This window comes from Neovison vison, chromosome 8 (assembly GCF_020171115.1).
Source record: "Neovison vison isolate M4711 chromosome 8, ASM_NN_V1, whole genome shotgun sequence".
NCBI lineage: Eukaryota > Metazoa > Chordata > Mammalia > Carnivora > Mustelidae > Neogale > Neogale vison.
The window spans coordinates 81,961,039-81,975,403 of NC_058098.1; positions in this window are offsets into that span (position 1 = coordinate 81,961,039).

The window sequence follows — 14,365 nt, forward strand, 5'->3', positions numbered from 1 at the left end:
GGTCTATACTGCCTGCTTTGTACTAACACACTTCACCACCAACCATGTGAAGTGGTCACCACCAACCACTAAATCACCAAAGAAAGTGCTCAGCTTACTTCCACAGTTTCTCTACCTTATTTCCTCCAAGCAGTTGGGGGAGGGTATACTTAGTTCCCGTATTATTTTTTGTTCAAATAAATCCTACACTATTCTGTTCTGAGAAGGATGAAAATAGGCCTGAATCCACAAAACTCCATCGGATAGTTTTACTTACAGATATACATGTCCCACTTGGGGAGCCACACAGACACCAGGGCCAAGCGAATGACTCTAGAATTGGCCCAAAGTAGGCCCAAGCTGGGCGTTGATGTTGGCAATAGCCAAGCTGGGTGTAGAACAGCCATCATTTTCCAGCTCATTTTCTCTTTTTGCCTCCTCCCTTGCTCCAGGTAGAACATTGTTCATTACGAGCGCTGCAGAGCTCAGTAGAGCTCATTCTCGCCGAGATCGTCTCTCTGATCTTCTGAAGCCTTTAAAAGGGAATGAGCCTTGGCCTCCTTTTTACGGGCTACATTATGACCTGGCTTCAAAGTGTGAAAAGAGGTTCCAAGATTCCCTTTGTGCGGTGGAGTCTCTTAATTGCACTTTTAAACACAGTGTAATTTTTGTAATTAACATTATGGTTTCAGAGGGCAGAGAAGCCTGCACCATGCTAATTACAAACCCGCGTCTTCAGAGTGGGGGAATTTCCAAGGCCTCTGATATTGGGGTGGAATACAGTTTTTATGAAGGATTTCAAAGATCCTCTGTGGGCTGCGTTCTGAGTCATCATTAGCATTTGATAACATAAAGAAATTTTACAACATGTGACAGATTTCCTATGTGAAGATTTTACCTGGTAACTGGAAAATTTGCATAAAGAGCTTCATTAGGTCCCCTCTCACATTACCGAAAGAGTAAGAAGTATGGTGCACTCTTCCCCGAAGATTGTTCTTAGAAGCCAAGGAATTGGTGCTTTATAATAAAATTTACAGTATATTATGAAGGGAAGTTGTAATAATCTTCAATGATGTTGAAAATCAGAGCATACGAGCCTTTTAAGGAGAGGGAGAGAATATGTATCAGAATTACCGTGTAACTAAAAACCTTGCAGTAAAGGTATATCGTACTGTTCTTTGCCATATAAAAGATCTAGTCCTGCTAGGCTGCCGAGTCAGGGCGAGAGCTTCACATATTTAACACCCGGCGACAATAAGGTGTAATTTTTTCACTCCGTGAAGTCTGTTCGCTAAGAAAAATTATCATCCTCTTATTGCAGGGGCAAGTTTATCTTACCTTTATTTTTCAACCCCAAGCTATCAACCAAATTGCGTGTGTGCATGTTTGTGTAAAGATACACACACGGAGGCACACACAGACACAGACACACACACACACACACACACACACACTCAGAGAAGCGGTGTGCCGTCTATGCGGGGTATTTCCAGTTTCTGCAAAGAGTAACTAGCCCTTCCCAGGCTGATGCTGTCAGAAATTGTACTGTGGAGTAGGGACTGAGTCCCAAAGCCTTCCATTTGCTGAAATCCTTTCACTGAGCATGGATCAATTAAGCCAGTAATAGTGATAATTTCAGGAAAGCTTTCTGTCATGATGGGAACAAGAATTCATCATTATTCCATGCTGTCTTATTATTTCAACACCATACATGTGCCGTTGGATGTATAGCAGTAGCCCGCGGCATTATCTCAGTGGGGCGCATTTTCCTTCATGAGAGTCTTTTCCTTGGCGATTATGCAGATAATGCATAGCATTGTAATGACATCATAAATAGAGCCCAAAGTCCTAAGAAACAATTAGGGAAGTATATCAATACTTCCCTTGTAATCATAACATCATCTGACTTCCAGTGGGATGCCGGGCTAGCTCCCCAAGTTCTGTAATCACGTATGAGCATTAACGCCTGCCTCACCATCCATCCTGGAGTCACAAATCCTGGCACTGGAGGCAAATTAATATGCATTTTAGCCCACCGTCAAGAAGGGAAATCACACGGGACTTTGATCACAGAGCCTAGGGTGAGATCCAGGCAAATAAAACCCAAGCCGGTACAAGCTGGACCCTCTGTATACTGACCTCGGGCAAAACCAAGAATAGACTAAAAAATAGAAAAGCCAATATCCTCTAAAAGTGACGGACCAAAGAATCCTGGCAGCAGATTGTTACGCTTTCCTCCTAATAACACTATTTTTGCAGGTAGATTTTTATGTCATTTTTCCCACCCCCATGGGGTTATTTTTCCCATGCAGTGTTCCCCCCTCTGCCTAGCTGAATTCCCCTTAAAAGTAAACATGTCTCTTTCATGGGAGGGAAGGGCTGCTTTCTCTAATTGGTTAGAGACCTGTCAGTCACTTCTGCCTGCAAGGGGTACAGAGGTGCAAACGGACCTTTAAAACCACATGGTGGATTTCACAAGTTCTGTTCACTCCTGCCGAGGGGACTGGGGCACAAGGAAGGTTCAATTAGCATTCGGAATGCCTTTCCCAATTTTAGGAAGGGGACAAATCTTCTTCTCTCTTAACTCTTATAGCTCCCAACACACAGAAACGGAAATTTTAGATAAATGATCAAACTTACGTGGTATATAGCTTTTATTTTTACAAAATATTTGCTTCCAGCAGAGTGTATCTTAATTCACAAATGCAGAAATCTGTCATTAAGATCTGACCCAGCTGCATGGCATTGTCAAATGCAATAACGTATCTTTTAATAGTTTTATATCAAGTAAGGATATAACATATCATTAGTTTAAATGTATTTGCAAGCAATTACCCCCACCAGGATATTTGAGAATGCTCATGCAAAATTGATGAAATTCTGACATGCTTAAACATTGTTCATTTAGCTCAATTCCTTATGTATAGAAAAAATAGAATAAATAATTCCGCTGCCATTTGCAAACTACTGGTAGGCATTTTTATTCCACTCAGGGCTGCAGCGCTGCCTTTAAACTATAGCCTTTGGTGATCATTTGAAAAAAAAGAAAAAACAGTTTCATATATGTTTAATTTTAAATAATGGACTAGATTTTTCATTCTCCTTATTATTGTTCAATGTAGTAATTTAAATATGGAGTAGATTTACTGCATGTCAGCTGCCTTTCTTTTACAAAAGGGGATAAATTATTAAATGAGCAGAGATTGTTTGACAACCAGTTTTCCCGTACTACACAAAAGAAAGGCCTGTGACATTCAGCTGTCTTTTGAAAAGAATAAAGTATAAATCAATTAAGCCACTATGCTGTGGATCAAAAATGCCATTCTATGGCATGGTTTTGCTTTGCCTCTCAGGTGACTTTCAGGCAGCTCCACCACCATATGGGGAACGGAGCGACAGCCAGGCCGAGGCCCTCCGGGGTCCCTTCTGGGTTGCTAAAACCTTCTTTGGCTGAAGCACACCCCACAGAAACATCAGACGGGCACCAGAGCTAACAGGTTCCATTCTGATTCTTTTTGACTACACTAGTGAATATTATTTACTAATGACTGATGAGGAATCTTTTCCCCCTGCTTTTGGATCTTTCCTGCAATTTTTAACATGTTCACTGCGCCAGAATAGAGAAATCTTGTGGTGAACATCTCATCACCGTCGATGCAAGCCAGGTGAGAAATTGCATTTCAATGCTTTTCTAAGCTATCCCTCAATACCATATTAGCATCTGTGTAATTAATAATACTTTGAGCCCTGTCAAAATGAAATCACTTTTATTCTTCCCCCAAAGAGAATCAACTATTAACTATATGTGATCCCCAATACATTTTTCTTTACTAATGTCACTAGGAACTATACTTTCTGAAATATTAATCTATCTATCCAAGCCATAAAGACTGGTCAAATTAGTAATTTTTTTAAAATTTATCGAATCATGGTGAAAAGCAGTCAGCCTGGTTATGTGGAAGGTCACGTGATAGGTACTTTTAGAGTACTATTTCTGAGCATAGCACTGCTATGAGGCAGATTGAAACAAAGGAAGGAGGGCAAAACAAACAGATAAAAGGGATGGTATGGTCTCTCCTCTGAAGAAAATTAGAGTCTAACTGAAGACCGAAGACCAGTGGGCTCACACAGAACAATTAGCGAGGCACACAAACCATCCATAATTGGGCTGACAGAATATAATCGTAGTGGGAGGTTAGAGAAAGGAGACATCAGTAAGGACTGGAAATCTACATTTAGAAAAGCTTCATGGATGATGGGTCTCATACAATGAAAAGATTTAAATGGCTGGAAAGAGGGGAGGAGATTCTAGGTGAGGTGGTAAAAATTCTTTGAATATGCAAAGTGTACTTTAAAAATTCTGAAGCAGTAGTGTTCCTGGAAAGTGATAGGAAACTAAAATAAATACACTGGATGATATCTACTTTGGGAGCAAAGAAGATATCTACTTTGGGAGAGAAGTCAGTACAAAAGAAGCGTTTAGACGGGTTACGTACATTAAGCAATACCAAGCCACTAACTCTTCTTGAGCAAGGGGCTGCCATGAATAAAGGATCCACCTTGGCTGTTGGCAGGATGGCCAAGAGGTGTGAAAAGAGGCAAGCGGGCCAGTTATCAGGCTGTTGGAGTAGTCTAAGATTGGGTCAATAAATTCCTAGGATGTGACAGGAGAGTGAGAACAGAGATGCTTTCTAAGATGGCTGGTGAGCGAACAGATCATAGGGCATGGAGGTGAGGGAGGCACCAAAAGGTACTGGCATACAGTGAGTCAGAGGAAGCGAGATATTAATTGATGATGCTCCCCACAGGTGGATCAATAAAAGGGCCATTTCCTAAAGCAAATATAGGGAGAGAGAACAAAAAACTACAATTATTTATTTTCCTGGTCTTTTCAAGCACTTATTTGGACACCACGCAACTTGGCAATATTGCCACCGTACCTGCAAACACTCATTTTAGCATTAACCGCTGAACTTCACAGAACCTCAGAATCCTTCTCACCATTGACTTCTGGGCAGCTACTGTAAATAAATCAGAATTAGTTTGCACATATACACTCACACACGCATGCTCGCACACACACGTGCACACAAATATTCCATGCCTGATTCAGAAGGAGATGTGACTTGAAACCACATTTAAAATGGAAGTGTACACCTTATTGTGATATAATATTTAGGAATAGAATGAAAAACAGAGAAAAACATACCTACTTGTACGTGCACATTTTCACACACACACACACACATACACACAATTTTGCCAGCAAGTCCTCTGTAGACACAAAATGCTTAAAGACTGGGGGGCTGCCTCAGTTAATTCAAGCTAATGAATGAAATTCTAGTATAATTAGAGACAGAGCCCACCAGAAAATGATGGCCCAAAAAGAAACAAAAACCCGACCATCGTTTCCCAGTACCACCACCATTAGGAAGACATTCGATGAGAATTCCAGGTGGCTTCAAGAAGCAAGCAGCTGGAGAGAAGGACCTAAAGGCAGAAAGAAAAAGGTGAGCGGAGAAAATAAGTGGGAGAAAGCTCCAGTATCTGTCTAGAGAAGAGGGGATTCTGAGGGAACTTAATAATAGCTTTCAAGTGTCTGAAGAGTTACTCTGCAGGGACTGCTGACCAGCTGTTCTCCATCTTTATTCAGGGCAGAACAAAAGGAGATGCACTAAACTGCAGGACGAAGGATTTAATTTAGACATAGAAAGAGTGCCTTGATAATGAGTGTCATTAGGCGTTGCAATCAGTGCTGAGGTAGCCCTGTTCTTTGGAGGGCTTGCAAATGGGGGGGGGATCCTCGCACAGGGCCTCGGGCCCAATGGAGGTGGGCACGGCCGGAAGGTGGTCATTTAGGCCCACTTTGCTGCCCTGTTCTCCGCCAGCCCCAGCATCTAAGATTGCACCCCATCCACCCAGGTCTCCGAGATCACTCGGAGCCATTCCCAGGAACAAAGAGAAAGTGGGCCGCTCCCCAGCATGTAAACTTTCAACCATGTTTAACAAGGTGCCAGGAAAAACAAGCAGCCTGAGCATGGATTCCCAAGCCTCCTGCCTTGTTAAATGCAGTTTATGGTTTACACAAAAGTGCTCTGTCTTAATTTGCTTCTTTCCTATAAATGAAATGGGGTACATTTAGTATTCCTACGGGGCTGGTTCATTGGCCAAGTTCATTCTGCCTATGGATTTAAAAAATGCCAATGCCAAGCAGGGATACCCACATTGAGAATCCTTGGATAGAGAGAGTAAGGAGCCCCAGGCCCTGGTAACAAGGGTGCTTCTGACACATGCCCCGTCCTCTGTCTTCTCCCCAGCTCTGTTTCTCTGGCTGCCACTCCTTGTAAGATCAGGGACAGCCCTGCATTAACTGAACATGAAATTTGAAATCTGCATTAATTTTTAAGACTCTCTTTTCCTTGTATAGTCCAAACTGAAGTTTTCTATTTTTTATGTATATAAGTGAGAAACTACTAGTATGTTCTAGTATTTCTTAATATCATACTTTGCACTTTCGGGTGTTAAATGAATGACTGGGGGCTCTATTTTTCACTCCCACACAACCCATATGAAAGGTCTCCTATTGGACAAGTACTTCAACAACTTTGCTTGCCTTATAAGATGAGTCACCATTCTTCCCAACATCTGAGCTGTTCTGCTTTCATCAGTGAAGAATCAGATGTGGTCAAGAACAGAAAAAAAGCCCCAATATGTTATGCAGAGCTGGTCGTGTTCTTCTCTCCCCTTAATGCTTAGGTCAGTAACGGGATCCCCCTCCTCTCTCTAGTCTCCAAATTGTTTTACATAATGCTTTGAACATAAGGCATTTCATAAATCTCTGTTAGACAAAAAGAAAGAAAATACACAGAACACAGTGAGGAACCACGGTGGTGGAAGGCATGGTCTCTAGAATTAGGTTTGCTTTGGTTCACATCCCAGCTCTACCATTTACAGACTATGTGGCCTGAGGCAAAAATCCTTATAACTTCTTTGTGACTCAGGATCCTCATCTATTCAATGGGGACTGTCATAGTACATACCTCATGGTGTTGTTAGGAGGATTAACTCTGTTGATATCTATAAGGCACTCTGAATAGTATCTGGTAAGTATTAATCAGCAAAGAAATATCACATAAATCAAAGGATGGTGGGGTTCAGGAATACACTCCCTGGATTTGTACCCCAGATCTACCAGCTGGTTAAAGCATTTGGCAGCTCTGCTTGATGTCATGTCTGTCCTTTCCCCCAAACCACTACAAAGACAATGCATGTGGTGATAGTAAGTCCCACACCAGGTCATAAATGGTAGAAATGCTCTGAAAGTTCATACTGGAAGCAAGGACAGGAAGAGAAACAATGATTTGGTTGAGTAAACTTGAAAAGATAAACCAAAATGATCCACTTTGTCATTATTGAATGTCTACAGGCCTACTTGAAATTAGGATCAGAATCTTTCATTTCCCCAGTAGGAAAGAAAGAAATGCTGTTCCTATTGATTAGCTCTGATTTCCGTGGTGGACCTATGAGGTGGGTCCAAAAGGATCCCCAAGAGCAAGCTGAGCCTCAGCTCTCAGACCTGGTTTTGAGGTACGCATTGCAGCATCAGCAAATAAAAGGCACATGCTTGCATCCACTCTCTCTGTGCAGACATGGTGCTCTTTCTCATTGGGCTTAAAAGCCTCTCCCTGTGCAACTCAAAGCCACAGGCAGACCCTGCACATAAACTTGACTTGGTACAGAGAGGAGATAAAGGGTTCAAAGCTTTGTTTCCAGACCCACAAAGTAATGTGGTAGCTGTTCTCAGACACCAAATAGGCCCATGTCCAAGGAATAAGAACCATGTAAGCTTTCTGAACATCCAAGACAGGAAATTCTGCCCCGTTCTTATTGCCTGCTTATTAGGGACTATTTCTCCTCAGATGTAAATACTACTATTTCTTGAGATACTGTGTCAAAATGTGTTGATTTAACCAACCGTATATTCCTACTACTGCGCTAGGCAGAGTGTTACGTTCACATGGTGTTTCAGCAAGCCACTGAAGTCCTCGGAACACTTACAAGCACGTTGGGAAAGCAACATTTAGATGAATCAAAAAATTTTTAAAATATTTCAAAATAGTAAATGGTAATAAAATGTTAAACTTTGTGGTCCAGGCAGGAACAGATTTTTAAGGAATGGACTTTCATGAGGGCCAGAACAGAAAGGGAAGTAATAAACATTACCAGGCAAGAAGTGGCCCACATGTTAGGGCCGAGATGTGGACTGGCAAAGGGGAAAAGCATAAGCAAAATGCTCAGAGACGGAAGTGACAAGCATAGACACGAGGGACAGATCTGAACACCTCCACAAATGACCAGTTCTGAGTTTCCTATTATAAAAGTTCTGACAACCCAAAAACTGCCAAGGACCAGAAGGCCCCACAAGAATGCATTCAGACAGAAGGGTGCATCTCTTCAAGGTTACAGAAAACTTCTACTGACCACAAACATCCACGCCAAAGAGTCCTCAGGAATGGAAGCACGAGAAAGGTCAACCAACAAGTCTCAGTTATACAAACTCCTTCAACTCTGTTTTAAAGTATTGCTTCAAGAGAAAAGGTTAAATGAGGTTTGAGTGCAGTGTAATAAACCTTCACTGTTCATAAAGCGCTGAGTGATAAATGTATGTATGGTTACTGTATAAAAATATTGGGGTCAAATGCCAAAGATCTCTGAGGTTAAGGTTTTTTTGCATGGATAGGTGAAGGGCCCCAAATTGTCAAATCTCAAGAAAATGGCAGCTTGTCAGTCAAAGACACAATCTGCTCCAGCTCACCAGAGAAGCCCATTCCCAAACTCCACTCAGCCACACGTTATAAACATTCCAGCTGTGATATACAGCACACGATGGCATGTAATTTGTTTGGTTCCAAGAGACTAAGACAAGGGTTTGGAAGGTTCACTGCATTGTAAAAGAGATATGCCTGGCTGCAGGTTTTCACATTTGTAAATAAAAAATACCCTATTCCTCAATCGTATGACATTCAATGAAGAGGCATGAGTCGGTATCCATGGAATCGCTAAGAAGGAGAGATTTCAGCAGCCACAGTGCACACAGCGTCCACAGGCAAAACAAGCAGGACCTGCAACAAAGTCCTGTAAAGAAAGGCAGGGGTCTGCTTAGGAGTCACTTTGGCCTATGGCATAATTTGTGCCATATGTTTTTAAACAGTAAAACTTGGACTCCTGCAGCAGGGAGGGAGTCGTGCCAAAGTATCACGGGCCTCGTCACTTCTGCACAGTGGAGGGCCCACTTTTACTTTAGATCCAATTCAGGCCTTGTCTTTCTTGGTAAAAACAAAAACACAAACAAAAACCCAAAAAACACCTTGGGTCACGCATAAACCCTCTTCTTTGTACCACGGAGCTGTTACAGTAAAGGGGGTGGGAGAACCCAAAATCCATACATACCAAGGGAAAGGGAAATTACCTTCAAGTAACTGACAGACCAGAATGGGCAAAACATGTATTTAATAAAACCAAAGTTCTCTTTAGAAATCCATGGCTAAGGAATCTAAATTTTGAGCCCTTGCTGTTTCAAAGACTAAGAAGCCCTTGTAGGTAGCAACAAAGTGTCTTGCTAACACATGAAGGACCACCATCTCTGCATTCAGTCCTCCTAACAGCCTTACGAGGATCTCCCCTTTTTTCTCAACTGGGGAAACAGGAGCAGAGACTTGCAATGTACCACCCACATTTAGACCGTTGGCAAGCCCACAGCTGGATTCCAGAGGAAGCTGTCTGACCCCAGAGCCTGATTCCCATCATGCTTTCAATAGCTTCGGCGGAGTGGTTGTATCAGCAAGCGTTAGCAATTCCTCCAGCCCTGGCATGGCATCTGAAACACGTGCAGGATCTAACCGATGAAAGAGGAGTCTGAACCACAGTGGAAAAGACAGAACAGTCCTTAGCTTCAGCTGGCTACAGTTTTCCTGAAATCCTTAGAGATAGGTCTGGAGATAAACATCGTTACCTGGTATATTGTTTATAGATTGTTGTATGGACTTATTCTTACATTTACTACACAGTAAAGCAAATATGGTTCAGGGTTTCCACAGTCATCCCCAATTCTTCCTTTTATTGTCTTTATAAAGTCCCTCAAATAACTTAGATATTGTTATAGAGAGACACTGCAGAGTCTCTACTATAACAGAGTCCACTATAAAAGTGGACTCCCACTGACTATTTAAAATCAAGATCCAGGGGCCTAAAGTGAGATGATCAAGTATCACACTTTACAGCTGGTTTCACACTTTCCAGTTTGTTTCTGGCTGTGTAAAGCTGAGCCCCAAATACTTTTAATTAATTTCTGCCTACCCACCTCAAGGTCATGAAGAAATTCCCCTATGTTAGCTTTACCTTTCACATTTAAGTCCACAAGACACCTGGAATTGATTTTTGTATATGGTATGCTGTAGGAATCAAGAGTCTTTTTTTTTTTTAACTTACGGATATCCAAGTGACTCAGTACCACTTATTGAAAAGACAGTTATGTTCCCCATTGTATTGTCATGACATCTTTGTTTTACAGTAAGTATAATAGTAAGCACACTAACTCTTGATATCTGATAGTATAAACCTTCCAACTTCATGATTTTCTTGGCTATTCTTTCCGTGTGCATCTCCATGTAAACTTTAGAAACAGCTTATCAATTTCCATTAAAAAATCTATTGAGACTTTTACTGAAATGGCACTCAATCCATAGGTTAATTTGGGAAGAATTCATGTCTTTTCAATGTTGAGTCTGCTAATCTAAGAACATGATAGGTTTTATTTAATTTCTCAATAATATTTTAGAGTATTCCTCATAGAGGTCTTGCAAATATTTAATCAGATTTACTGCTAAGTAATTGATCATTTGATGATGCTATGTTAAGTGGCACCACTCTTTACATTTTAATTTCTAATGGTTTGTGGCCATCTGCTTGGGATTTGACAATTTAAGGTCCTTCACAAATACACGCAAGAAAACCTTAACCTCGGAGATCATTAGCATCTGATTCCAACATTTTTGTACAGTAACTGTACATACATTTATCATTCAGAACTTTATGAGCTGTGAAGGTTTATTATATTGCATGTAAAACTCAATTGATTTTTGTGATATTCACTTATTAATTCTAATAAGTTGTCTTTAGTTCTTTTAGATTTTCTACACACAAAATCATGCTACCTGTGAATAATGGCAGTTTTATTCCCTACTTTCTAATTATTATGACTTCTATTTCTTTCCTGCCTTGTCACACTGACTAGGTCCTCTAGCACAATATCGAATAGAATTAGTGAGAGCAGACCTCTTTGTTTCATTCCTAATCTTGGTGGCAATCTTGCATTATTTCACTATTACATATGAAGATTTATGTAGATGTTTTGTAAATACTCTTTACTAGAATAAGGAAGTGTATTTTATTATCATGAAAGGCCGCTGATTTTTTCTAATGCTCTCTCTGCGTCTATTAAAATGATCATACGATTTTTCTCATTTGTTCTTTTAATGCAGTGACTTACATGGATTGATTTTCAATTGTTAAACCAACATTGCTTTCTTGAGATAAACTCAAGTTAGTTGTGATGTATTTTCCTTTTTATATATTAATCAATTCAACTTGCTAATAGTTTTCTTAGAAGTTTTGCATCATCGTCCAAGACACAAATAGGTCTGTAATTTTGTTACCAAATTTACACTGGCCTCAGAATGCACTGAGAATTGTTCCATTTTTTTCCCTCTTATGCCAAAGAATTGATGTAAGATTGATTTTATTTCTTCTTTAAACAATTGGTAGACTTCACCCAGAAGCCATGTAAATCTGAATCTCTGGGCAAGACTATTTTCAACACCATACTCAATTTCTACAATGGATCTAGTATTACTCAGATTTTTTTTACTTCTTCTTGTGTCAGTTTTGGTAACTTGGTAATTGTGTTCTTCAAAGAAACTACCCACTTCATCTAAATTTTAAAATTTCATGCCATAAAGCTGCTTCTGCTCAGCCTGGACACATGTAGTTTAGAGGCCCTTGCCGATGTCCATTTTGCAGCCTGACGAGATCACCCCCAGAAACTGCAACCCAAAGCAGAGTTGCCTTAGATGAGCTATAAGCCAATGAACAAAAGGAAGGTCTTGTTTGATTCTGTGATTGCTTCTTATGCAATCAATAACCAATGTACAATTTATGTTCCACATAATTAATCCTCTCTTCAATTTATCAAATCTTCTTTTAAACCTCATTTTATTTTTTTTAAAAGATTTTATTTATTTATTTGCAAGAGAGAGAGAATGAGAGAGAGTGAGCATGAGAGAGGGAAGGTCAGAGGGAGAAACACACCCCCTGCTAAGCAGGGAGCCCAATGTGGGGCTCTATCCCGGGACTCCAGGATCATGACCTGAGCTGAAGACAGTCGCTCAACTAACTGAGCCACCCAAGCACCCTAAACCTAACTCATTTTAGAAATTGTATTTATCTGTTTTTAGACTTCTATTTGGTACTTTTTAATATATTCCATTTATATGATGAAAATCTCCATCATGTCATCTATTTTCTTGAATACATTAAATCGGATTTTTAAAATGTCTTTGTTTAATCACTACAATACCGAGGTAGGTATGTTTCCATATTTATAATCTTTTTATAATGGGATATAACTGATATAAAGTAAACTACACACTTTGAAAGTGTAAAACTTGATAAGTTTTGACAGCTATATACTTCTGAAAAACCATAGCCATGATCAAAATAATGAACATATCCATTATTCTGAAAAGTGTCCTCTTGCCCTTTTATAATCCTCTCCTGCTGTCCCTACCCATACCCACTCCAGGCCCCAGAAACCACTTATCTGATTTCTATCAGTATAAATTCGTTTACAGTTTTAAAAAACCATATAGTGTATAATTTTGGTCTGGCTTCTTTGACTTAGCATAATTATTGTGAGAGTCATCCATGTTGTAACTTGTATCAATAATTCATTTTTTTTTTAATTTTTTACTTACATATTTGAAAGAGACAATGAGAGACAGAGCATGAGATGGGGGTAGGGGCAGAGGGAGAAGCAGGCTCCCCGCTAACTAGGGAGAATGATATGGGGCTCCATTCCAGGACCCTGTGCTCATGACCTGAGCCTAAGGCAGACGCTTAACCAACTGAGCCACCCAGGTAACCCTAGTTCTTTTTTTTTTTTGATTCATTATATGGCTATATTACAGTTTTTTTTTTTTAATTTTCATCTACTGATATGTATTCAATTCTAATAATAGTGTCTTCTAGAGAACAGGAGTCTATTTTGTTGTTTTGCTAAAGTCCAAGTTGTCAATATTTTGATGTACCATACTTTTGGTATTCTGTCAAGAAATCTTTTTCTAAACCAAGAGCACAAAGATTTTCTTCTAGATTTTCTTCTACAAGTTTTATAGTTTTAGGTTTTACATTACTCATTTGGGGTTAATATTTGTATATGTATGGGGACATGGACCAAAGTTCCTTATGCATATGGATATTATATCACCATTTGACTGTGCTTTCTCACAGAATTCCTGTGTATCTTTGTCAAAAATTAGTTGCCCGGTATATACAGAGGTCTTTTCTGACTACCTATTCTGTTCCATTGATCTTTTTGTCTATCTTTATACTGGGGGTCAGTAAACAATGGCCCACAGGTTAGATCCACTGCCTATTTGTGTGTATCTGCAATTTAACAATGGTTCTCATATTTTAAAATCATTGAAAAAAATCAAATACTTTTTCACAACATGTAAAAATTATATAAATTTAAATTTCAGGTCTTTAAATAAAGGTTTGTTGAAACAGCCACATTAATTCTTTATGTATTACGTATGGCTCTATCTATAAGAGCAAAGCTAAGTAGCTGTGACAGGAACAGTATAGCCCACAGAGCCTAAAATATTTACTATTTGACCTTTTACATAAAAATTTTTCATATTTCTGCTTTATATCAATAACATATTGCTTTAATTACTGTACATGTTTTGAAATCATATACTGTTAGTTCTATAACTTGGTTCATTTTTTTTAAAGATTTTATTTTAGAGAGAAAAAGAGTGGGGGAAGAGGGAGAGAATCCCAAGCAGATACCACACTGAGCATGGAGCCTGATGTGGGGCTCAATCTCACAACCCTGAGATCATGACCTGAGCTGAAACCAAGAGGTAGATGGCTTATCCAACTGAGCTACCCAGGCATGCTGCCTTTTTTTTTTTTTTTCCAATTGTTTTGGAAATTCTGGAACCTTTAAAAATCCATATCAAATTTAGAATCTACACTTAAATTTCCATTAAAAAAAACTACTGTGACTTTAACTGTGGTTGAATTAGATCTATGGATCAATCTG